This window comes from Protopterus annectens, chromosome 7.part1, assembly GCF_019279795.1.
Source record: "Protopterus annectens isolate FY-2018-M chromosome 7.part1, PAN1.0, whole genome shotgun sequence".
NCBI lineage: Eukaryota > Metazoa > Chordata > Ceratodontiformes > Protopteridae > Protopterus > Protopterus annectens.
This window is the reverse complement of record NC_056740.1, coordinates 406,345,566-406,371,084: the sequence shown is the minus strand read 5'-3', so window position 1 is coordinate 406,371,084 and position 25,519 is coordinate 406,345,566. Positions and strand designations below refer to the sequence as shown.

The 25,519-nt window shown below is 42.4% G+C and overlaps 1 protein-coding gene across 1 annotated transcript in view; it reads right to left on the bottom strand.

Moving 5' to 3' along the window:
• CDHR4 (cadherin related family member 4) overlaps positions 1–25,519 on the bottom strand; it is a 764,521-nt gene that overhangs the window by 393,595 nt on the left and 345,407 nt on the right. The window lies entirely within an intron of this gene.

The following is a 25,519-nucleotide window of genomic DNA, read 5'->3' as shown; positions in this document are numbered from 1 at the left end:
TGAGCTGATCAGGTTCTAACTATGTAACACAACTGCTTGAATATCTGTTGTTGGTTGTATCCTTGACAGCTAGGTGACATGGTGGGAGCGCTACAGAATCCTGAAAGCCCAAAATCATGAAGACCAAAATCCTGAAAACAAACAGTATACCAACACATACTATATTCCAGCACAAGAACATACAGAAAGAAATAAAACACAAACTATACTACTGTTCTACAAGTACAAGCAGGGGAGCAAGCCACTCTTCACCCCCATACCCCCTGCTACTTAATAGGTTCATAGGTTGATACTAGGCTATCTGCCCTAGGGCATCTACAAGCCTAGCCAGAGTGTGTTTGGCTTTCACCACCCTTCTTAGATTAGTTGACTGTGCCTCTGTATAGTAGGTCACAGAAGATAGCCCATTTAAGGTTAGTTTACCGTGCCTCTGTCTAGCAGTGACACAGAAGAGATGCCAGGGGCAAATTTACGATCTCCCATCCAAACGTCGAGATTCTTCTTGAAGAGGGTCATTGAGGGGCTCTGTCTGACATGGATTGGGATTTTTTTCCAGAGTGAGGGTTGCCTATGGGATATGCATCTGTCCCTCCAGCATGTTCTATTTATTTCTGTGCTGAGGTTTAAGTCACTGGAGCATGTAGTTCTGATGGATTTGGATTTCTTGAGGTGGAGCATGTCCATTAATTCTGGGTTGGACATGCCTTTATACGTCAGGCACAGATCGCCTCTGAGTAGGCGGTAAGCAACTGAGTAGAGCTGGAGTTTCTTTAGCCTAACTGCGTAGGGTATCTGTTTGAGTCCCTTGATCCTCTTGGTGAGGTACTTTTGGGGTCTTTCTAGTTGTAGCAGGTGTCAGGTAAGGTACATCCCAAATGGGGCATTGTATTCAATTATGGGCCTGATGAGTGATGAGTAGAGGGGCACAATGACCTCTCTTGATGTAGATGTGAACCCCTTTGTGATAAGGTGGGCTATGCAGAATATCTTTCTAACCACTTTGGCAATGTAATTGTCAAAGGAGAGATTGCAATCTACTTGGGTCCCCAAATCCCTAATTACGTCTTCCGTACTTAATGGATTAACACCTATGTGGTAATTTGTGGGCACTTTGTTTTTCCCAAAGGGGATGACTATGCACTTTTTGGCATTTAGCTTTAGGCCATGGCTCTGGCACCAATTATCCGTCTCTGTGAGACCTTTTTGGAGGATGCTTGTGTCAGCAGGCGAGTCGATTACGGCCCCCAGTTTGCAGTCATCTGCAAACTTTGTCAGCCATAGTCCTCCTGTGTTAGCCTGTACCTCAGAGAAATATATACCGAACAAGAGAGGTCCCAGGACTGAGCCTTGTGGGACGCCACTTGTAACTGGTTTAGAGTCTGACACGGCACCTGCAATTCTGACCATGTGGGTTCTATTCCTAAGCCAGTTTGCAACCCATCTTGTGACATAGGGGTTGATATTTAAGCTGGTGAGCTTATTTATGATGCCCGAGTGGGGTATTGTGTCGAAGGCTTTTGCAAGGTCAAGGTAGGCTGTGAGGACTACCTTCCCTTCGTCTATGGCCTTGGTGACTGTTTCAAAGAAATTGACCAGGTTCAAGAGTCAAGATCTGCCCTTAACAAAGCCAAATTGGGTAGGATCCAGTGTTTGGAGGTTCCCAATGTCTTTGTTCCATGATGATATGCTCCATAGCTTTGCAGACCAGGCTACTTAGGCTTATAGGGCGATAGTTTCCGGGGTCCGTTGTGGCACCACCTTTATGGAGTGGGACCACTGTTACTGTACGCCATTCTTTGGGTACATAACCTATTGTAAGGCTGAGACTGAACAGTGATTTTAAGTGAGGGTTCAGTTCTTCTTGGAGCTCATGTAAAATGCAGCCTGGGACACCGTCTGGTCCCATTGATGCTGTGTTTTTTGCTTTGGAGAGGGCAGCTCTTACCTGTGCATCTGTGATATCAGGGAGGCTACACTCTGTTGGGATAGTCATTTGCTCATTTGGAGAGGAGGGGCGAGAAGTTTGCACTGAACCTGTCTGCCAGGATCTTGGCAATGTCTGTGGGTTCAGTGTATTTTTTGTCATTTTGCACTAACTCAGAGCATATCTGGGAGTTTCCATCCAGGTTTCTGACATAACTAAAGAAAGCCTTGTGATTATCTTTAGCATCTTGTGCAATTTTTCTTTCGAAGCTAGCCTTAGATGATTTTATGAGGGATCGTAGTTTCTTGTTAGTACTGATCAGAGTTGCCTTCCCTTTCAGGGATTTTGCCCTATCATGTAGTAGCTTTCTCCTTCTGTTGTACAGCTTATTTATGGCTGGGGTCCACCAGACAGGTCTCCTGCCTTTGGAGGAGTGTGTCTTGGTTTTATTCAGGATAGCACAATCCATGCATTCCTGTAGGTATCCATATAATGCGTTTGTAAAGGATTCTGTGGTTTGGGCCGTATTTTCCACTGGCCCTGGGGATTTGAAGGATTCCACCTCGGTTTTGAGAAGTGAGAAGTTTGCTTTTGAGAAGTTTTTGACCGTGGTTTCTTTTGCTGGGGGTGGGGAACGGGATATGGATGTCCATAGTGATTAATTTATGGTCAGATCTTACCAATGAGGGGTATACCTCTGGTATGGCACATAGAGTCCCCATGTTGGTGATGATCAGGTCCAATATGTTTTCCCCTCTTGTGGGAGTGGTGACCAGTTGTTCCATAGCATTTGAGTTTATAAATTCTAGGAACCATTGGGCTAGGGTGTTGGAGCTTGAGTAGTGCTCCCAGTCTATGTTTGGGTAGTTAAAGTCACCCACTATAATGGTGTTTGGAGAGACCTTCATATTCTCCAGTGTCTTCAGGAAAGCCGAGTGGGGTTCCCGAGTTTGGGAGGGTGGTCTGTAGCAGGCTACAAACTGGAAGGCAGTTTTGCCCACTGTTAGTTGCACATGGATGGTCTCAGATGCTTCATGCAGTGCCACTAGCCTGGAGTTATGGGTATCTTTGATGAATATGGATACTCCCCCTCCTCTTGTGGTTTGGTCCAAGTTTTGGGGCCGAAAAGCATGGTATGAGGTAGCCTGATAGTGCTGGGGTGCTCTCAGAAGCCTTGAACCAGGTTTCTGTTACTGCACAGATATCGATATTCTCCATACTGAGGAGATCCTCGAGTGTGTGCATCTTGAGGTTTAGACTTCTGGCATTGAGCAGCATTACCCTTAGTTTCTTTTTCCTTGTGTTGTCTAAGGAGGTGGGTTGGTCTTTTGAGCCTTGCCTAAAAAAGGCATTATGGGGGTGGCAAGAGCCTTGGCCAGTATCCGAAAGCCCAGGGGTGACAGGTGCAAGCCGTCCCTAGCAAAGCAACATGGCTTGTCAAGCATGTCATCCCAGATTGACGGACACTGGATCCCCTTTGAGTGACACCAATACTTTAGCCAATTGTTGAAATTGATAATTTTGTCTTTATACTGTCGTATCATTCTTGGTGAGGGTAAGATGCTACTCAAGGTCAGGGTCATACCGGCCTGGGCCACATGATCAGAGAGCTCCTCTATGTCTCTTTTCATGTAATCCAGGGAGGTACATCTGAGGTCATTCACACCAGCATGGACAATGACGGAGTCATATTTGTACTTGCTTTGGAGTGACCTGAGTGCTTGTGTTATGTGGTGGATCCTGGCACCCGACAGGCAGCTTACAGTGACCTTCTCCTTGTTCAGCCTGGTGAGAGGGACGTCAGAGTCACCTATTACAAGTGTATTAGGTGTGTTGTTTAGCCTTAAGGGCTGTGACTGTGTGACACACTGACTTTGTGAACTATGTGATACGTGGGTATTGTTGTGGGGTAGCAGTTGCTTGGATGTCTGCTTTGGAGGTCTCTGTTGCTTGGGCAGATTTTTATTTAGAGCCTCTGAGTATGTTTTTGTGTGTTTATGTGTTTGGTTTGCTGTTACGATAGGTCTATGTGAGACTGGATTTGTGGTGTGTGTGATTACCTTCTCCTCCAGACTGACCGTGCCAGTACTATGTTGAGAGAGCTCAGCCTCCAGTTTGGCTATATAGTTACATCTCTCACATATATTTGAGCTTGTTGGGAAGAGGAGAGGGTGGTCTGTGTACATAAGGCAGTTGTAACATTGCCTCAAGATTCCCATATTCACCTGCTGGACTGGAGAGTAAACCTGAAACTGACTTTTGGACATGTCAGAATAGTATAAGGAATTACTTTTTGACTTGATCAAAAAGGACCAATAGGGAGCCAAGTACTTAAAGGGAGTATAAGAGGGTGTAGTGCTTTAGTTTATTAGTGCTTACTTATAAGACACTTATCCTAGCTACTGCTGGGTGTTAGAAGGAAAATAGAGTGCTTACTTTGAGATTTGGAACAGTTCTAAGGGAAAAAGTGAAGAGTAGACTTTGTGGAGCCAGGAATAGTTTAAACCTGATGCTGTGCTATGGGCAAAAATGCGCAAAAGAGGGTTTTAAGAGAGGGGGATCAAGGAGTTTGGAATTGACCCAAAATGGCCAATAAAACTACAGTTTCTAAGCAGTAACCACTCCCACAGGGGCAGGCAGGCTGTTCAGTGGTTACCACTACCACTGATGAACACAGAGACTTCCCTTTAGCCCAAGCAAGCAATGGCCTCCAAGAAACTTACAAACAGTTCAGAACAGCAAATCTGTAACTGAACTTTTTTAAATATCAGAAAGTGGGAAAAAAACAAGATTTTTTTGTTTTGTTTAAAGATAGCAGAGATACACAAGTAGCAACAAGTTAGAACAGTGCAATAAATGACCCCACACTTGAGTGCTAGGCCAGAGACAGGTAAAATGCAAGTTTTAAGAAAAAAAGAATTTTAAACATGCTTTTAAATATATCAACTCCAAGATTGCACTTAGTGTAGTGAAGTGCAATCTCGGACTTGATATATTTAAGTAGCAGGTGGTGTGGGGGGTGCAGGGGGGCTTGCCCCCCTGCATATAGTTGAAGGGTAATATGTTTCTGTATGTACTTGCACTGGAATATAATAAGTGTTGGTATCCTGTGTGTTTTCAGGATTTTGAGTTTTCAGTAGTTTGAGTTTTCAGGATTTTGAACTTTCAGGATTTTGGGCTTCAGGATTTTGGGCTTTTGGGATTCTGTAGCTCTCCCGTCATGGTATCATAGCTGCTAAAAGACGTCTCTGATATTTTGTGGAATTTTTTCCCATTCTTGTGTGATTCTGGAGTTAGTGAATATATGTTAGGTGAGTGCTCGGTGCAGGATGCTTCTCTCCCTGTATAAATACTTGTTTTGATTTCTAAATGTGAATTTCAGGTTTATTGTGTTCTTGTTCAGTAATAATTAAACAACTGTTTTCAAATTATCGTGCTTCAATTGCTCACAGGATTGTATTGAAACTTTATTTTTCTTGACTTAACTCTAATTAGGTCTTCCAAACAGTTATTTATTTTCTTTTTTTATTTTAAGGAAGAAAAAGTACAGTTTTGTACCTACCATAAATGTAGATGTTCGAAGATCCACATTGCTGCAGTCCTTACACTTGGGTAGTCCGCTGTCCTCGGTCGGCCCGAATATCAAAGTATAAGGCTGACGTCGGTCAAGGCGCATTTGACTGACATCAGGACGTCAGGGTACAAATGCGCATGACCGACGTCATATCCTCAGTCTTTTCTTGCCCCAGATGTCAGAAGACCCTAAAAATAAAGGTCAAAACCAAAAGACAGCAAACAACCAACCAACCACCCTTGCACTAACTATATGTACAATATATACAATATATACAATATGTACAACCCAACCCACACAACCACCTCTAATCTGCAGAGGGGAAGGAGGGAGGGTAAATTGGACTGCAGCAATGTGGATCTTCGAACATCTACATTTATGGTAGGTACAAAACTGTACTATGTTCTTCATCTCACATTGCTGCAGTCCTTACACTTGGGTAGAATCCCAAAGCAGAGGTAAGGGAGGATGGCTAACTACAAGGAAGCAGGAGCTGCCAAAATGCCCTGCAAAACAGCAGTGGCAAAACCAGCCCTGGATTTAGAGTAAAGTGGCAGGTGATAATGCCTAGAGAAAGTATGCACTGAACTCCAAGTAGCTGCCTCCAAAATATCCTTGGTTGCCACTCCCTCAAAAAGCTGTTGATGTGGCAGTAGCCCTAGTGGAATGAGGCCTAATCCCAGCCGGAATCTCCTTGCCATGATGGGAATAACAGAAAGCAATGCAAAACCCAATCCACTTAGAAATAGTTTGTTTTGACACAGGCTTGCCCTGAGAACTCAAAGCAAAAGAAACAAACAACTGCTGAGACTGCCTGAACCCTTTAGTTTTGTCCAAATAATAACGCAACTGCCTGTGTACATCTAAAGTGTGCAAAATCTTTTCCCCTTTATTTTGGGGATTTGCATAAAAAGTGGGCAAATGAATAGTTTGGTTTAAAGCCACACTAGAAACCACCTTAGGCATAAAGGAAGGATTAGTACGTAATGATACCCTATCCTTATGGAAAATCAAGAAAGGCTCAACCGCCATAAGGGCCTGCAATTCAGAAACCCTTCTTGCAGAGGTAATTGCCAACAAAAAAGCAGTCTTCCATGATAAATATTTCAACTCAGAAGTAGCTGCAGGCTCAAAAGGTTGTAGAGTGAGTTTCTCCAACACAAAATTGAGATCCCAAGCAGGAGTAGGAGCTCTTCGTGGGGGTCTTATATTCTTCACCCCTCTAAGAAATTGCTTGAACAAAGGATGAGAAAACAATGGTGGTACACAATCATAGTGAGCCGAAATTGCTGCAGCATGAACCTTAATAGAAGAGAAAGACAAACCTTTGTCAAGTAACTCAGTAAGATATTGAACAGCCACACTCAAATTAGGCTCAGAAACATCAAAATCTTTTGCTGCACTCCAAAATAAAAATCTCTTCCATTTATCTGCGTACACTTTCCTTGTACTAGGCCTTCTAGCTTCCAAAATCACATTCAAAACTTGTTGTGGAAGTTGAGACCCTTTATGGTTCAAAACAGAATATGCCAGGCTGTTAGGTGAAGAGAGTGAAGTTTGACATTGAGCAAATGGTTGTCCTCCTGTGACAACAGGTGTGGAATCGAAGGCAAAGGCCATGGAGGCTTCCGTACCAGACTTCTCAGTAATGGGTACCAGTGCTGTCGAGGCCAATCTGGAGCTATTAAAATCATCCTTGGCTTGTCCTGTCTGACCTTTAGAAGTACCTTTGGGAGGAGAGGCAGAGGTGGAAAGGCATACACATGAAGATTGCTCCAATTGAAAGAAAGAGCATCCACTTTCCAAGCTGTGGGATGAAACCTTTTTGTGCAAAACTTTGGCAGCTGATGGTTTAGTGGAGAAGCGAACAGATCTATGTCTGGAGTTCCCCATGACACTGTCAATTTCTGAAACACATGAGGATCCAATTTCCACTCGTGGGGATCCATAATTCGTCTGCTCAACACATCTGCTAAGGAGTTCTGTGCTGCTGGCAGAAACCTTGCCTGAAGATTGAGTTGTAACTTGAGAGCAGTCTCCCACAAAATCATTGCTTGCCTGCATAGAGGGTAAGAATGCGTTCCCCTTGCTTGTTGATGTACCACATGACAGTTGTGTTGTCTGTTAGAATCAACACCTGCCCTGGAAGAAGTAAATCCTTGAAAGCTATTAACGCAAACTGGACTGCTAACATCTCCTTTAGATTGATATGTAGATGCTGTAGTCTGGCAGGCCACTTGTCTTGTATCCACTTTCCATTTAGATGAGCTCCCCAAGCTTTGTCTGAGGCATCTGCCGTTAAAATCTGACTCGCCTCTGGCCGGGTCACAGAGAGTCCCTTGTTTAGGTGACATTCCTGAGCCCACCACAAAAATTCCTTTTGAATGCAAGGTATTATTTGAATGACAGTGTCTAGATCCTGGCAGTGCTGTGTCCATACATTTTGAGATACCATTGTAGCTTCCTCATATGCAGTTTGGCATTGGGAAGCACCAGAATACAAGATGCCATGAACCCTAAGGCTTGAAGGACTGTCCTTGCAGTCAGCCCGGACTGATGAGATAGCTGATGGAAGTAAAGGGATAGACTCTTTTGTTTGTCCGGGGTTAAAAGGCCATCTGGGATGCTGTATTCAGTCTCACACCCAGAAAGCACATGTCTTGAGAGGGTACTAGACTGGACTTTATTTCGTTCACAGAATACCCTAGGCATCTTAGCACTGCTATCACATATTCCAAATGATGAAGAAGCTCTTCCCTTCCTTGAGCCAGAATCAGGCAGTCGTCCAAATAAGGATAGATCTGTATTCCTTTCAGCCTGAAGAAAGCTATCACTGGAGCCAGAACTTTTGTGAACACTCTGGGCAGTAGATAAGCCAAAGGGCAATGCAGAGAACTGATAGTGAAAAGTCCCAGCTCGAAAACGCAGATACTTCCTGCAACTTAGTCTGATAGGAACATGAAGGTAAGCCTCCTTGAGATCCAAAGTTACCATCCAATGATCTATGCCCAGCAGAGGCAAAAGCTGTTGTAACGTCAACATTTTGAACTTGGGAATGTCCAGATAAGTGTTGAGGATAGATAGATCCAAAATTGGTCTCCACGTGTTCCCCTTCTTTGGTACTAGGAACAGGCGAGAATAAAATCCTAGGCCCACTTCTGGCATAGGGACCGGCTGTGTGGCCCCTAGTTGAAGTAACAGAGAAATTTGCTTGTGAGCCTCTATTCTTTGTTGAGGAGGAACGTCTGGCATGCCCCTGAACGGAGGCAAGGTATGGAAATAAAACCTGTAACCTTGGTGTATGATATCCAATACTCATTTGTCTTGGGTAATTAAACTCCAATTTTCTCTGAAAAGTGCCAACCTTCCTCCCAAAGGTGCTGCCAGACGAGAAGGCTCTGGCAGCTGAAAAGGTAGGTCATTGGGTCTGTTTACGAAAGGACTGACCCCTGCCCTCACCTGAAGACTGTGCAGGAGAACTCCCTGTTCTAGGCCTGAAAGAGCCCTGAGCTCTGCCCCTACCACGTCTAGATCTACCCCTAGACTGGGAATCATAAGAAGGATACGTCCACCCTTTAGCAGGCCAATTTCTGCTAAACTTTGGAGGCTGAACCTGCAAAAAATCTTTAACAGTCTGCATAGACTTTGCTTTGTCTTCCATTTTCTTTAAAACTGCCTCAACAGGAGGACCAAACAACACATCAGATTGTAAAGGAGCATCTAAAATCCTTGTTTTAACATGTTCAGACAAATTTTGATCCCTTAGCCAGGCGTGCCTGCGAAGAACTGACCCAGTGGCAGCCACCCTAGACGAGGCCTGTACAGCATCAAAACCACATTGCAAAGAATGCTTACCCACCTGTTCAGAAACATGCACTAAATCTTGCAACTCTTTACAAGCAATACCTACTGCCAAAGCATCAACCTTAGACTTTAATTGTGAAAGGAGATAGTTTTGGTATTTCAACATGTGAAACTGGCAATTCAAAGCCCTCATAGCAAGAGTGGAAGAAGTATAAACTTTCTTTCCCCATCTATCCAAGGCCCTAGCCTCTTTGTCTGCAGGAACCGGATTCTTAACAACAGAAGCCTTAACACCTTTAGGCCCCTGGCTAACAGTTTCTGGGTCTGCCCTAGGACTCTTAAAAAGATACTTATGAGCCTCAGGCACCCTGTAATACCTATCCGGCTTAACAGGAGCAGGAGGCAAAGAATCAGGATTAAGAGAAGCCTCTGTAAAACATCTTCCACTACATCCAAAACAGGAGGTATAGCCAAAGGCCTATGCTGGGGTAAAAACAAAAATTCCCTAAGCCTTTTCCTGGAATCAGAGAAGTCCTGACCTTCCCACTTAAAATGCTCCCTCATGGAATGAAGAGTTTCTGAAAAAGAAAAATCCTCAGGAGGAGTAGCAGAAGGAGTAGAATCATCCACATCAGAATCAGAATAAGGAGAGTACTCCTGCAAGTCTTCAGCCGAAGACTCTGACACATCTGAAGCCTGCTCAAAACCCCCCAGCTCAGGTTCCACCCTAGGCCTCTTATCAGGAGGGGGCATAGAACCCCTAATCAAAGTAATCAAATCTTCTGCCATTTTAAGCATATGCTTCTTGGGCACAGTACCTGAAGAGCTAAGGGTAACACCAACTGAAGCTAAACCTGGCCTGCCCCTGGGAGAAGCCTTAGAAACAGAAGGAGAGGGCCTAGCCACCCTTGGAAGGGAGGGAGTATAGTAACCTGAGAAGCCCCTCAGCTTGACTTGCCTCCTGAGAGGCCACATCTTGCAATACTAAAGTCTCACCCTGGGAACACAAAGAAACCTCCGGTGGAGCCACCGGCTCCACCGACACCTCTAAAGAACCGGCGTCCGGTACAGACGGTTCTTCCAGCCTAGGCTTAACTGCTTTGTCCTTGCGCTTCTTTAGAAGCGGCCGGAGCATCCGACGGCATGTTATAATTGCACCGCTTCCCAAAGACTAACCTCGCACAATCCAATCTCCTCTTAATAGTGCGTTTATTAAATCTAGCACAAGAGCGACAGCCAACAATGTCGTGCTCAGGCCCTAAGCAAGGAATACACAAAGTATGATAATCTCTATGCGGTATCTGTTTCCCACAAGAAATGCAATTATTGACTTTTTCTGACATCCAGTAAATCACTGAGGCAAGAAAAAACTAAAATATTCCAACGGGTACTTAGCCAACTTTGAACTCGGTCTGAAACTTCGAAATCGAAAAATCTCAGAACGCCAACCGGCACTTGCAATGCTGCTTCTGCATCAGACCATGCGGCAAAAAAGACTGAGGATATGATGTCGGTCATGCGCATTTGTACCCTGACGTCCTGATGTCAGTCAAATGCGCCTTGACCGACGTCAGCCTTATACTTTGATATTCGGGCCGACCGAGGACAGCGGACTACCCAAGTGTAAGGACTGCAGCAATGTGAGATGAAGAACATCTACATATAATTTTACAGAGTACTTAAATTCTAATGGTAATCTCAAGTTTTGCCTGGGGAAAAAGTTTGAGCAGAAGTGAAATATTTTATTTTCAAAGAATAGCGCTGCAGTTTTGCAGTGCTGTGTGGCACTGCAAGGTGCAACAAATTAGCTGGGCAACTGAGTGGGAGACTGTCAAGTGCTTCAAATAAAATATAATCATACCTGCCCCTGTAATAATCATACCTGCCCCTGTAATAATCATACCTGCCCCTGTAATAATTATACCTGTCCCTGTAATAGCTGGAACAGACTTAGATGCACATGAAAAGAGAGAATTAGGTTTTGTAAAACTTTGTAACTAGTCCTACAGTACACATGTAATTTAATGCTCAACTTTGTATCTTTTTCCATTTTATAATCACCCACAGTTATTGTGTAGCATATTTCATTTTTATCTCTTTCTCTCTGCTATGAGTGAGCTGGGATTGAAATGTATCTTCAGGGCATCCTGGAAGGCAATGCCAGCAACTGCTTCTGAAGCTGAGAGGGTTATTGTGATCTGCCCTTATTTGTCTGCACCCCACGACTGCATTTGTCGACAATGTCCAAGGGCTACTCCCCTTTGTGGGCCATGCCTCCTCTCAGACAGTGTCTTTGATGAGTGCCCCCCCCCCCCAATGGGCAGTCCCATCCCTCCTTGCCAGTACCTCAGATGCCCAAACTCTTAATTTTACCCAAGTTGCCTGGACATTAGTTATGGTTTTATCCTTCTATCCACGGAATGGACTTCTGTGTAGCACATTTCTAGATACAAATCTTGTTACCAGTATTTAAAGTATTTGTACTTCAGGAATATAACTCTGTGCTAGTTACATTTCTCATCACAGCTGATCCAAGGAAAACAGTACAGTTTTTTAAAAAAGCAACAGGAACCAGCACTTCTGACCAGTGTGTAGAAAATACTAACTCTTCCTAAAATAAAGTGCAAAAGGCTTTTGCCTTATACCCACATTGCACTGATTCCAGAAATGATTAAAATAAATAACAAGGAATGAGAATAGATCTTCCTTGGAGGGTGGCGGTGAAGTGGGAACTTTGTACATTAAGAAAAACACTGAATGTATTTTCAGAACAGTGATTGTCAACTGATACTGCACTTGAGCAAAATATTTTCAATGACTTGCCCTAGAACATTTTGGAAACAAGAATCGCAAAGTGGGCTGACGCATGTAATTACCCTTAATGGGCTGGACAGTGGAATGGCAGAATGTTCTGTAAAAAGTTTTACAGATAAAGAGAAGTTATGTCTAAATGAGAAAAATCAGGCTGTCGCAAAAATGAAGTACCTGCTTTTTGAGTGAAAGAAAAAAATTTAATGAAACGTTATCCTTTGATAAAATAGACTTGAGGGAATGATTTTTTTTAAGGAAGTTACTAGGCATGCAGTTCAGGAGACCATTAAAGTATATAGCCAAAATTCCCATTTGGGCCAAGGCAATGTATGTTTTTTTTTAATACCTTTATTTAATTATCACTTATGACATAAGCAAATTTACATTTATACAAAAGTAATCAAACTGTATTAACATTCACAAATATACTTCACATATATTGCTATATATCATATAACCTAAACAACATTACATAAATTATTCAGTTCCTGCCTTCTTTTTTTAAATAAGTAACATCTTTATTAAACCATCACTTACGACATAAGCAATGGTTAAGTCATTTCCTCAAGGTCACACAGGAGGAAAGGAAGATGAAAATAATTGAACCCTGCTTCCTTGGCACTGGAGGCAGCCCATTAACAAGTGAGAATGTCAGTCCTCCCTGCCAATTACCAGACACATCATTGTTATCATTTATAGTGTATATCTTTCCATTTGGAGTCATCACTTGAATGGGAAAGGTTCACTGTACCAATCTTAAGTTAATTATACCAACAAGAGCACATTTCCTCTTTCCTGACACTTCCTGAAAGGTTGATGGACCATCCCAGATTACAGGAGGGGTTGTTGGCTCTTGTGAAATCCATGAAAAGCTATGACAAATACTACCTTCTGACCTGCCAGTGCTCCATACTTTACCCCTGTGGATGTCTGTGACAGAAGCAGGTTGGAGTTTGCTTTCTTAGTGTATGATGTAAGGTTTATTTTGGATAACTGGTTCACATTTCAGGACCACTTGCTGGTTGTTGTTAAATTTTTGTTTGGCAAAGTTACCCATTTTGAGTTCCTAATTCCTTCAGATAATCCGTCACTATAGCTGTGAATGATTTTACCTCATTGTGCTAGGATTGTCACAACGCTGTCTACTGGGGGGTTGATAATTCCTCATCAGGGCCACCTTCAGTAAAGACAGAATACAGCTGCATGGATGCTTATTTGGACCTACCATTTTTCTCATCTATTGTTTTCCTTTTCTAAAGACATGCTTCTGGAGCATTTCTCCCCGGGCCTCCGCTGAAAACAGGATCTGTGGAACCTAGTCGGACTTTCCCGGTCAACAAATGTTAAATAAAAATTAAGTTCCTTGTTTTGGTTGCTCATGTTATAAAGGTCTGTGCATAAACTATGGGCTGTTTCTTATCAAACCCTACATTGAATGGGTGCCACTTACTTAAGAGAGTTGCTGGCACCTGTTCATGAATTTTGGGTGCTCCACTCATACATTAAGAGATGTGAGTGATTCCCAGCACCTGATCATGAATTTTGGGTGCTCCACTCATACATTAAGAGATGTGAGTGATTCCCAGCACCTGATCATGAATTTTGGGTGCTCCACTCATACATTAAGAGGTGTGAGTGATTCCCAGCACCTGTTCATGAATTTTGGGTGCTCCACTCATACATTAAGAGGTGTGAGTGATTCCCAGCTAATCACATAGGTTATGCTGTGATAAATTATTTTTCATTTCATGCTACCTAGTTGTGTTGTAGGTATTATGGATGCTTAATGAGTACTGGTTAAGCTATAAACCTTTGGCACTTTTAAGAGGTTCTTAAAGACATTTCTGTTTCAAAGATCATTTTTTTAAACTCCAAAATGGCTGTTAGAGATACGGGTAATTGTATTTTCACTGGTTTTATGAGATCTTGCTTTCTCCGTTGCTTTTTTCAAAACTGTCTTGCTATGTTAAATGGGTTTAACATGGGGAGACAGCTTTAAAAAAAGCAACAGAGACTCCGTTGTTTTTTTTAAAGCTGCCTCGCTATGTTAAACCCATTTAACATAGCGAAACAGTTTGTTAAAAGCAACGGAGATCTTGCTTTCTCTGTTGCTTTTGCCCACAGCTCTTATGTACTGCGTAGTACATCAGAACTGCCGCAGAATACCAGACAGCTGCAGAAGGGCAGCAAGGAGGCATTATACAATGCCATTATTTAAGAAAAGTAATTCTTTTTTTTCTTAATGTCATTGTATAATAGCAATAACCCACTTCTGGGTGTGGGTAATGCTGGATTTACCCATGGTTGGCTTTGTTTGGTCCCTCGGGCTTCGCCCTCGTGACCAAACCACGCCAACCGTGGGTAAATCCAGCATTACCCACATCCAGGCGTGGGTTATTGCTATATTAAAAGGCATGCAATGTTAATGTCATCCTGGGTTTAGAACAGAGGGTAAAAAGGAGACCTTTGTAGGTTGATACTCTTCTGAAAAGTGAAGCCACTAGGTAGACAGGAAGTTACCATGTATTCTTTAAAGTATGAATTTTGTCTCCTGTTAGGGAATTTCTCATATGCATATTTTATTTAGAGAGATTTGCATTTTAAATATACAGCTGTGGAGATCTGAAGCAGGGGAAGTATACACTTAATGTTGGAAATCAACCCTTTCTTCCCAAATCAGAATCAGAATCACATTTATAGGCCAAGTCTGCACACATACAAGGAATTTGACTGCACTTTCAGTGACTCTTCAAGTTGTTGTTGCTGTGTCTTTCGGTATGAATTACATAAATGACATACACACAACTATTAACAAGACAAATGACATACATGCAGCTATTAAGAACAAGACAAAAAAGTCAATATACATATACATACAAGGTGCAAATGTTAGCAACCAAGAAAGTGGAGACTCTTTAGCATACTCCAGGTAAAGAGTGGAGTTTCTCCTTTATCATAACAACATGAAAGGAAATTGAGAAAGTGAGACGGAGTATCATATCCATATATTTGAATGATGGGAATCTCTTAAGAGATACAACTGAGGAATGGTGGTAGTGACAAAATGTCTCATCCTGACCTTTTCCTGCTCTCTTCTAGATGGGAGTCATTTCTTCTGCTGAAACACAAATACTTAGATTGGACAAATTTAATCACATTGTTTCATCATTTTGGTGTTTTTCTCTAGATTTGCTGAATAAGTGAGGAAGGCACTGAATTGACTTTTGGATTAAAAAAATGATTTCTTTTTCTCCAGCTGATGGTGACCTCAAAGGTGATTATATTAAGATACTGACCATGTGAGGGTGCAGTCTGTCACTTGATGAGGTAATAGGAAGTGTGTCCCATGTGAAACATTAATTTCAGGTCAATGATTAGTCACACCTTGGAGGGGTGGCTGAAATCACAAGCAAGATGGAGGTTTGGCTCTGAGCTCTGCTGAGACAAAAAGAGAGAAAAAATATTTTCAGTAGAAGAAACAACCAATGAAAAAACAGAGGATAGAGAATGCCAGATGCAACAGCTGGAGGTTTTCAAAGCAGCCCCTTACAAGAAGAGCCTCCGGGAGGGGGGGGGGGGGCTGTAGATGTGGGCTTAGTGAAAGAAACCTTGGAAATCAACAACAACATAAAAACACCTGGGGGAAGACAGAGCAGCCCTGTCAACCAAAATCTGTATCCACAGTCAATGGATTAGTGAAATAGAAACAGAGATGAAATTCCAAGCAGGGAAACCGGATATTTTTATTTTATTAATTTATTCCATATGTTGACTGGGATGTTCTGAGTGTGCATATCCCCTTTTCAGCATAAGCCTGGGGTGAATGGATCCAAAGTTAAAATCCACAACCTACAAAATATAAAACATACAGTACAATAATTGTAATGTGCTTTTCTGTGCATTTTTTTGTGATGTTTCTGTTTTCTAGTCAGGTAGCATAGTCTGGATAGAGGCCTACTGTTATCCAGGCCTGGTTGTTTTGCTTGTTGAGTTTCCTGTGTTTTTGGCAGTCATCTTCTGCTGGTAGTGTCTTGTCTTCATTGTTAGTGAGAGTAACAGGGTTGCCTGACTTTCTCTAGCATAAGTGATTGGTCGAAAGAAAAGGGGTTAGCAGAACTGGGTAGTAATTTGAGCTTCTATATTCTTCCATCTTTTCTGATATTTGAACCCTGTGTCTGCAGGGGGCTGTGCTTGTTTTTATCAGGCTGAGGAGTAGTGATTCATCACTGTGACAAAGCAGAAATTTCCTGAGGCTCGAAGAGCAGAATAAGTTTTCTTATATTTATTTCATTGAATTGCACTTCTTAAAACTTATAGTTGTGCTATACATCTAATCTAATACATTTTGCACTGTTATAAAGCTTTTTCTACTGTTTCACTGCAGTTTTGTACTGTTTTATACTGTTTTAACTGTATTTTCATTGCTAGATAGTGTTTCATTACTGTAAATGCATTTTTATTGAATTACTTAACTGTAAACTGCTTCTTCACGAGTGGTTTATTTTCTGTTTGTGAGTGTTCTATCTGTGCTTTTCTGTGCATTTCTTGTGAGGTTTCTGTGTTCTAGTCAGGCAGTATCGTCTGGATAGAGGCCTGCTGTTATCCAGGCCTGGTTGTTTTGCTTGTTGAGTTTCCTGTGTTTCTGGCAGCCATCGTCTGCTGGTGGTGTCTTGTCTTCACTGTTAGTGAGAGTACCGGATTGCCTGACCTTCTCTAGCATGAGTGATTGGTTGAAAGTGCAGGAGCTAGCAGGACTGGATAGTAATTCAAGCTTCTAGATTCTCCCATCTTTTTCTGGTATTTAAAACCTGTGTTTGCAGGGTGTCGTGCTTGTTTGCTCACAGTGCATTGCCGCTGTGCTGTTGTAACCCATTGTATGGTATCTCAGTTGCAGTGTTCCCCTTACCAGCACTCCTGTGTAAATGATGCCCTCCCTTGCAACTACTGTGATTTTATCCAGCCTTACTCACACTTATAGGTACTCTTTTCTGATCGCACCCACTTTACCATCCTTTACCTCTCTTCCACAGATTCTCACAACCATGGACAGACAATTTCCAATGGTTTCTCTTGGTAGTCTTGTTGATATGGGCATCCTGAGACAGTGTAGCAACTGCCTCATGTACATGGACAACCTTTTTCTTCTACCACCTAGGAACACAGTATGTGAGAGATGCAATTACATTAAAAACCTAGAATCCTTGCTGCCTCAGTCACAAGGCAGTACATCTGGCACTGAGAAGGTTGTCTGCACAAACACCACAAACACCACCCATACCTGTACAGTACATTCCTATATATGTGGATGTTCTCAACAAAAACATACCTAAACAAAAGATACCTCTGATGCAAAAGCACACCCTCACATCAGAACCCACCACACCAAGCACCACTCATAGTAGACATGCCTGTGTCTCATAGCCTCTAAGGCCCAGCCACAAACCCAACATATTAGTCATAGCAGACTCTATCGTGAGACACACAGATGTGCCCCTCACCAGGCTAGACAAGGGGAAAGTCACAGTAAGTTGCTTGTGAGGTGCTAGAATCCACCATATCACTCACGCATTCAAGTCTTTCAGCAACAGGTACTGTTATGACTCTGTCATAGTCCATGTTGGTGTGAATGACTTGAGATGTACTTCTCTGGACTATATGAAGAGAGACACGCTTGAGCTCACTGAATATGTGTCCCAGGCAGGTATATTCCTAGCCTTAAGCAGCATCCTAAAGTCACCCAGAATGATGCTTCAGTACAAACAGAAAATGATTGACTTCATAATTGGCTTAGTTTCTGGTGTCATTCCAAGGGGATCCGGTACCTGACAGCCTGGGAGGACATGCTTGACAGACCACAATGCTTTGCCAGAGATGGCCTTCACCTGTCCCCCTTGGACTTCAGGCTACTGGGAAAGGCTCTTGTCTCCCCTTTAGTGCCTTTTTTAGGCAAAGTCATGAGGACACAATTACCAACGTGAAAAATTCTTCTAAATGAAATTTGAAGGTCATGCTGCTAAACGCTAGGAATCTTAACATGAAACTGCACTCATTGTAAGCATTCCTCACCCTGGAAGATGCTGACATTTGTGCAGTCACTGAAACCTGGTTCAAAACTGCAGACAGCACCCCAGCCTAACCAGGTTACTCATTCTACCATAGTTTCAGACCCCAAACAGAGGGTTAGAAAACCAAAGGAGGTGGAGTTTTAATATTTATCAAAGACATACACACCTCTAGGGTAGTCAAACAATATGATGTACAGGAGACACTATAGCTGCAGTTAACTGTTGAAAAAACACCTATTTAAATCATAGTTAGCTATAGACCCCCAACCATGACTCAGGGGGCCTGCTCCACCTCTCTGGACTTACTTGAATCCATCAAGATTCAACCCTCTGCCCTGATTCTAGGTGACTTTAACTAAACAAATATAGAGTGGAAGACCTATTCTAACTCAAACATGAATGCCCAGAGATTCCTTGATTTCGTCAATGCCAATGCATTGGATCAGCTGGTCGACATCCCCACAAGAGGTGAAAATATTCGGGACCTGGTACTAACCGACATGTGTAGCCACTGTAGCACCCCTACAGTTATCCTCCTTAGTAAGATCTGACCATAAAGCAATCACTTTCAAAGTCACCCTCTCCCCTGCCCCCACCAGGGTTGAACAAAAAAACTTTTCCAAAGCTGACTACAACCTCCTGAGAACAAGTATAAGCAGCTTCACAGCCACCATCCCTTCAGTTGGAACAAATACTAATCTCCAAGCCTACACCAAAAAACTACATGAGCACATATATAGCTGCATGGACTCAGCAATACTTGACAGGAGCAAATCATCTTCCTCAAAGAAGAGTAAACATGTCTGGTGTACAGCAGCAATTAACAGACTCTACAATAAAAGGAAACAATTGCTGTCCAGGACCAAGAAGGAGCAGGTGCCAAGTTGGAAGCAATCTCTCTTTTGTCTGAACAAGCAAATAAGGTCACTGGTGAAGTCCTCTAAGGCTAACTTTGAGTCCAAATTGGCTACATCCACTAAGGACAATCACAAGATCTTTTCCGCATGCATCCACAATCTCATAGGTAACTCCCAAATCTTCTCTGAATTGGTGGTCAAGAATACCACATACACAAATTCAATAGATATAGCCAACTTGCTGGAAGACATGTTCATGAAAACTTCACCCCCTTGCCCCCCATCAGTAAACCAGGACAACCCCAGCACCTGCTCCCTCCCTTATCACCAGGGAGAAGGTTATTAATGCCCTCTCAAAGGCAAAAAATACTGCCTCCATGGGACCCGACAACATCTCTGTCTGTGTCCTATATGAACTTAGGCAAGAACTCTCAGCATCACTAGGCACTCTGTTCAGCCAAAGCCTGTGCACCAGCTTTTTCTCAGCAGAATGGAGGACAGCCATTGTCATCCCTCTGCACAAAGGTGGAGCATGCACCGACCCAGGCAATTATAGGCCCATCAGTCTAACTAGCTTGATCTGCAAGGCCATGGAACGCATTATCATGGACCTTATAAACAAGACATTGGCAACCTCCAAACTCTTGATCCCACACAGTTTTGTTTTGTCAAATGGAGATCATGCCTGTTAAACTCAGTTGTCTTCTTCAAAACAGTCACCAAAACAATGGCTGAGTGCAAGACAGTGCACACCACCTACCTTGACCTAGCCAAAGCCTTCAACACTATTCCCCACTCAGGCATAATAGATAAACTCTCCCAGCTAGGAATCAACCCATGTTACCATATGGGTAGCTAACTGGCTCACTGATAGAACCCACTCAGTCAAAATAGGGAAGCCACCTCTAGTAGTAGACCTGTAACAAGTGGAGTACCCCATGGATTGCTCTTAGGGCCACTACTGTTTGGAATATACTTTTCTGAGGTGCAGGCCAAAACCAGTGGTCTGTGGTTGACCAAGTTTGCAGATGACTGCAAGCTGGACACTGTCATAAATTCCCCTAGTGATGTGAACATCCTCCAAGAGGGCCTTAACCAAACTAATGACTGGTGCTAGAAGCATGGCCTCAAACTGAATGCCAAGCAATGCATCATTATCTCCTTTGGGGAAAATGGTGTCCTCACTAATCACATTAATAACAATGTACTAAACATGCAATCAGTCGTGAGGGACTTGGGCACCCAGGCTGATAGCAACCTGACCTTTGACCACCACATTACCTCCATTGTATGGAAGGCTTTCTACATGGCCCACCTCATAAGTAAGGGTATTTCATCCAGGAACAAAGAGGTCATAACATCTCTGTACTCCTCCCTTATCAGACCCATTATCAAGTACAATGCCCCCTTTGGTATGTACCTTGACAAGCACATGCAGCAGTTGGAGAGACCATAGAGATTCCTGACCAGGAAAATCTAAGGTCTCAAACACTTATCCTATACAGATAGGCTAAAATCCCTGTCCCTCTACTCAGACTTATACAGACTGCTCAGAGGTGTCCTTTGTCTGCCATACCAGGCCGTCTCAGATTCAACCTTGATGGAGTTCAAACTCCACTCACGCAACCTGCATGTAAGGTCTCAACCTGGTGTGTGACATTAATAGAAGTTGTTGGAGGGATATATTTGTATCCCAATGACTCCCCCATTTGTGGGATAGACTTCCTCTCCATGTCAAGCAGAATACCTCACTAGACCTCTTTAAGGAACAAGGATGACTGGATGGGAAACAGAAAATATATTCCTGGGGTCTCACCTGTGTCCCTGCTGAACAGGGAAAGCAGGTGCTGACTTTGTGGGAACATGGGTGAAATTTATGGCTAGGCTTATAAGGGCCTCCAGGCCAATAGCCAAGTATCATCCTATGACCTATGAACCTACAGAATGGAAAAAAAATCAAAAAATAAAAATACAGACCTTCTGGCATGATTGCTAGAGGTGAGAGAGACTGAGAGGTACACACAGATATACGAGAAGTCTGATATACTATCAAAAGTACAGATTGTCTTGATAAATATTGGCTTTCAAATGATATTTTGAGCCACGAAGCTTATCAGCTACAGGAAATCATATAGTATAAGAGAAGACATAATTAACATTGTTTAGAAGAAATTAAATCCAGGCAGATAAGGATGTAATTTATGCAACTTGGAAAGTTCCAAAAGGAGTTTTATTTATTTAAGTGACATGGTCTAAGGACCCTTTTTATTTATTTATTTATTTGTTTATTTACATTTGTTGACTGGGAGTGCCCGACTGGACATAGGTCCATTTTCAGTGGAGGCCCGGGGAGAAAAGCTCCACAGTTAAAATAAACAGACAGTAGTTACATTGGATTACATAGCGAATAACAATTTAACATAGCAATTAATTACAAACATATTTACACATGAAGAACATAGTACATCAGTAGACAACTAGAATCTTTATCTGCGAAGTACATAACAGACATTAACAAACGTTACAATAAGAAGTTCCTGCTGTATAATAAGTACTAGGCTTATGAGCATCTGAGCTTGCTATAATCAAGGTAGTTAGTGGGGTGGAAAGAAAGGTAGTGGTTGGATGGGGTGGGTGATATTAGAGTGGGAGTTGCAAGGGCATAGCCAAAATGTTTTTAGGTGTGCTTTTAGTAAAGTTTTGAAGTGGGTGCATGATGGTACGGAGATAATTGTGGGTGGGAGGGAGTTCCATAATTTGGCTATGGCGCAAGAGAATAGTGCTTCACCAGCAGAGTTATTGGCTTTAGTGATCTGCAAGTGATTTTTGTTGCTGGATCTTAGTGGTCTGGTGGTGCGATAGGGTTGGAGTAGATTCTGGAGGTATGGGACATTTAGTGGATGATTTACTAGTTTGTGGGCGAGTGATAGTTGATACCACTGAAGGAGGTGAGGGAGTTCAAGCCATTATTTCAAGCTAAATGGAGGTTGGTGACCAGCCAGTTCTGCATTCAGATATCAGATGATCAGAGGCTTCCGAGTTTCAAACAAACCATAAGCGCCTGATTTTGCTCTTATTTTGCACTTTATACTGTGTCTGCATTTATATTGTTTATTGTGAATTATCTGCACTGTTCCTACTGCATTTTCTGGGTTATTGCATCTACCTGCTTGCTTTTTTTGCTTCTACGTTCAATGCTTGATTCTTTTAAAGTGTTTGCACTACTCTGCTGCATTTTCCCGCCTAAAAGTGTATTAAACCAGCTGTAGTATAGTCCCAATCCAGGTTTGCTGCATGTGGGGACTGTTTGGTTTATTCTGAGCATAAATTCCAAGCCATCTTAAGAGGGGGCCTCTATGCACTCTTGTGAGAGGAGAGTGCTATCCAGGACCCATCTGGTAGAAGATGATTGGACCAGGGCTCGGAGTGAGCATTCATACAGGATAATTTGAGTGTTAAGGTTTTTTTTTCCTGCTGGTAGTTAAGCCCCATGTTTGCATGGGTTTGTGCTTGTTTGTGCATCACACACTACCGCACAGCAGTGATTATCGTTGTTGATTATAGATGCAAACCTTTCACTCGTCAGATTTCCCCTTAGCATGCTGCTCTTTCCTCCATTGGTGTTTCCATATGTTCCTGGGAAGGTAGCACATCACTTCAGTCCTAGTTTATCTACACCTTCTCACCTGTCTGTCTGCATCTTCTAGCCCTTTCTTCAGACCTACCACCCAGTTCTGCATACAGCAACTTTTACCTGCTATTACGAATAGTCATATTCCAACATTTTCTCCAGCCATCCTGGTAGATCTAGGCATCATGAGGCAATGCAGTAATTGCCTCATGTACACCAACAATCCACTCCTTTTAGTTCAATCAAATTCAATATGTGAGAGATGTATCTATATTAAGAAATTTGAATCCAGACTCTCTCACCCACTAGGCACTTCATCTAACAAGGAGCAGGGTGTCAGAACCTATACACCACCTCCTGCACATATCGACCAAACAACATGTACTCCTACATATGTGGAGGTCCTTACTAGAAACCTACACAAACATCAGAGACCTCCCAAACATAAGCATGTTTCATATAATACATCTCTTGCAGAACATTCTACACATAGCATCTCACACAACAGTGTCTCACAAAAATAAGCCCTTAAGGCATGATATTAAACCGCACATTCTAATCATAGGAGACTCCATTGTGAGACACATAGATGTCCCTCTCACCAGGTTGAATAAGGAGAAAGTCACGATCAGTTGTCTGACAAATGCCAGGATCCACCACATCATGCATGCACTTAAGTCTGTCAACAAGTACTGTTATGACTCTGTCATAGTCTATGTTGGTGTGAATGACCTAAGACATACCTCACTGGACTATATGAAGAAAGACATGACTGAGCTCTCTGATTGCGTCTCAGGCAGGTATGTCCCTGGCCTTAAGCAGCATTTTACTTTCACCCACGATGATGCCATAATACAAACAGAAAATGACTGACTTCAATAATTGGCTCAGTTTATGGTGTCATTCTAAGAGGATCAACAATCTGTCAGCTTGGAATGACATGGTCAACAGACCTTGATGCTTTGCCACAGATGGTCTTCACCTCTCATTCCTAGGATTTTGATTACTGGCAAAGGCTTTTGTCTCCCTCATAGTGCCTTTTAGGAAATGTGTCAAAAGCAAAATTCCAGACCTAAAAATATCCTTTAAAAACAATCTCAAGGTTATGCTACTAAACCTGAAATTGTACTCAATGGAAGCACTCCTCACCTTGGAGGATGCTGACATTTTTGCATTCGTACAGACCTGGTTTAAGCCTGCAGAAAGCACCCCAGCCATACCAGGTTACATCTCATTCCACACATTCAGACCACAATCTGATGGCATGAAAACTAAAGGTGCATTAATAGTCCTATTCCAAGGGATTCTCCTTGCCCACAAGTTAGTAAACTATCTTCGTAAAGTCCCATCCCTTCAAAACCTTCTCCAACCCTACTGATCCACTAGACCTCTATACTCCAGCAGCAAAAATCTATTTCTAGTGACCAAACCCAAGAGCTCAGAGGGGAAAAAGCACTATTCTACTGCATCATATCCAGATTATGAAACAATCTCCCCTCCTCTATAACCACACTACCGTCTTGCAATCACTTCAAGACTGCACTAGCTTGTTCCACCTTCATGTGGAGCTTCTGCTCTATACCTGCTTGAGTTTAGTGCAATATTTGTATATAAGGTTTAGGTATATGAGTTTAGAACAGTATCTATTTGAGCTTAGTACTATATGTATATACATCCTACCTTTATTCCTAGCCTCTAGCTAGATATTGGTATATCTGTTCATTACTATGTTTCATATTGTATGTATAGCTAATGTTTGCTGCAGTTATGTATTACTTGCTATTGTATGCATATTCAATTGTTCTTCATGCACTCTGCTGTTCATTTGTTGTATTGTGGAGCTTTTCTCCCAGGGCCTCTGCTAAAAAAAAGACCTGTGTCCAGTTGGAATTTGCCAGTAAACAAATGTAAATAAATAAATAAAGTAATAAAAAAAATATTTATTAAAGATAAATACACCTCTAGAGTGGTTAAACAGCACGACATCTTGAGCAAATTCAGGTGAAATTTGCAGTTGGAAAGACCTCTGTTCAAGTCACTGTGAACTATAGGACCCCCACCATGAATCAGGACATCCACTTGGCCTATTTGAAATTACTAGAGTCAGTCAAGGTACAGCCCAACACCCTGGTTTTGGGTGACTTCAATTACTCAGCAATTGACTGGGTAAACTATACGTGCTCTAACTCACACACACAAAGGTTCCTGGACTTTGTTAACTCAAATGCTCTGGACCAGCTGGTTGATACTCCCACAAGGTGCTCAAACATCCTGGACCTGGTGCTCACCAACATGGGGACCATTGCCCCACACTCAGTGTATAGCCCTACCTTGTGAAATCTGACCACAAATTGGTCACATTAGAAGCAACCATAACATCAGACCCACCTGTAGCTGCTACTTGATTAAAACACTTCTCAAAGGCCAATTACAGCCTCTTATGAGATGGCATAAAAGGCTTCACAGCCAATTCCATCACTGATAGTTCTAAAACCTAATTAGTGCTCTATACAAACACCTATACAACTGTATAGACTCTGCCATACCCGATAGGACCAAGGCAAAGTCTTCTAGGATGAACAAACCTGCCTGGTGGACTTCTGCCATTAATAAGCTATACAATAAGAGAAGAAAATTGCTTTCTAGATGCAGGAAGGAATGGTCTCCAAATTGGAAACACTCCCTTCTCAACTTAAATAAGCAAATAAGACTTCTTGTGAAATCCTCCAAGGCAAACTTCAAATCAAAATTGGCTACCCAAAGTAAAGACTACCATAAAGTATGCTTTAGTTACATCCCTAACCTCGAAGGGAAGTCCCAGATTTGTGCCGAACTTGTAGTCAGTGGTACCAC